Raw genomic sequence first — 2,486 nt, 5'->3', positions numbered from 1 at the left:
CGTCCCTTAGGCACCATAGCCGTTCTCGTGGGTTTAATCAACGAGTTAAACGCCTGAGACCTGTATTATTTCGGGCGTACTTACCACGATTACGCTGAACGTCGTCATCACCCGATGGCCGAGGGTTCGAATCCCAAATACGCATGTATTACAATCTATGGTTTGTTAGCGCCAGTGCCTGAAGAACTTCACTAAAATGGTAAACGTATATGCATCACTAGACTTCCCTCCCAAATTATACGCCGTGAGGTAACGGATCTTTCTATTGTCCCATGGTATCTATTTGAAGTCAACATGGTCGCAATCAAGGTTTATTTTGTTTGTTGTTTAACGCCGCACTCAACAATATTCCAGCTATATGACGAAGGTCTGTAAATAATCGAGGCTGGACCAGACAATCCAGTGATTGACATCATGAGCATCGATCTAGGCAATTTGGATACGATGACATGCATCAACCAAGTCAGCGAGCCTGACCACCCGATCCCGTTAGTCGCCTTTTACGGCAAGCATGGGTTGCTGAAGACCTATTCTAACACGGATATTCACGGGTTGTGAGGAAATATTGTTTATTAAAGCGGCGTAAATTTTTTTGGTTTCAATTTGTTCTTGATATATGTATACGAGATATAAATTACTATAGTAGTTCATGATAATATCTAGTAGGCAAATGATCTGACACCAAGAAGAACTGAACACTTATCTGACTATCTTTATTCTATACATTTGGAAACATTGTCAACAGCTTCAGTGGCAGAGAAGTGATGTCATTTGATGTCTTACCCAAGCGATATCGCTTGTGAATTCAAGGTTTGGGTGATAAGCATTATTATCATACATACATACATACATACATACATACATACATACATACATACATACATACATACATACATACATACATACATACATTCGCACGTATATACGTACATACACACGTACGTACGTACACACACACACACACACACATACATTCATACATACATACATACATACATACATACATACATACATACATACATACATACGTACATACATACACAGACAGATGGACAGACAGACTGACATACATACATACATACATACATACATACATACATACATACATACATACATACACACATTCATTCGCTCGCACGTATATACGTACATACACACGTACGTACGTACGTACACACACACACACACACACACACACACACACACACACACACACACACACACACACACATACATACATACATACATACATACATACATACATACATACACACATAGTCCTTGTTTATATGCACAGTCTATAGTCTACAGTGCATATGTTCGTCTATACATCCGGTGTTTTCTTTATTATATATTATGTACACTTGATTGGATATAAAAAGACAAATAGCTTGTTTTAAACATAACGATCACTCTGGTGCCCTGTAAGAGAAACGTTTGATGCATGATAATCCGACGAATTGTCAACACCGAAGTCATTTTACGACGATTGAGTAATCGAAGACTGGAGGCGACGCCCATAAAATCCCACGTCACCATGACAGACGATGAGCATCAGGGTCTCGAATCGTGAACACATTGAGGAAATTTGATACATCGATTTTTTACAACTTGGAGGAAGATGACTTAAGCGGAAACATATATTATATAACTATCCCATGTATTAAGATACATTAGCAAACTAATAACTGTAACATCTTTGGGTTGACGTCCTATGGTGATTTGATAAGGTTAATAAATTATTTCTCAAGAGCAATTCGACTATGCAATGTAGCACCCAAACCTCACATAATATCCAGTCTCCATTTCAAATCATTGCTGAAAGCACTATCAGTGAAAGTGTGTGTCTGTGTGTGTGTGAATGTATGTCTGTTTGTGTATGTATGCCTGTATGTATATATGTGTGTCTGTCTGTGAATGTATATATATGTCTATGTATGTATATATATGTCTGTGTATGTATGTATATATATATATATATATATATATATATATATATATATATATATATATATATATATATATATGTGTCTATGCATATGTGTCTGTGCATGTGCATGTGAATGTGAATGTATGTTTGTGTCTGTATGTGTCTGTGAAGGAGTGAATTGACGGGACATAATACCATTAACCTCATACCTTCTCAGTGTGGTTCAAGCACCACATCACATTAAGAAATGGAGATCGATAATATCTATGATACAAATCATTGCTAATATCCCAGTAGAATACCAAGTAGTCTATCTTGATAAACTATAAAACTAACATGGCATTCTGATACTTGTATATAGAATTCTGGACACATTCTGGACAGACCATTTGGTATTCGTGGGGATATTCTATATGGAGACGAGATATAAGTTCAGCTGCAGCTGCAAAAACAGGTATTTTTAAAACAAATAACTATGAGCCTAAATATTATTTGTCAAACAAAACCAAAAACAATGTATTTTGTGTGGCAGACAAATTCCTTTTTTCAACAGTCA

Source organism: Haliotis rufescens, unplaced genomic scaffold (genome assembly GCF_023055435.1).
Source record: "Haliotis rufescens isolate VD_foot unplaced genomic scaffold, xgHalRufe1.0.p SCAF_2, whole genome shotgun sequence".
Lineage (NCBI taxonomy): Eukaryota > Metazoa > Mollusca > Gastropoda > Lepetellida > Haliotidae > Haliotis > Haliotis rufescens.
This window is presented reverse-complemented; position numbering follows the sequence as displayed.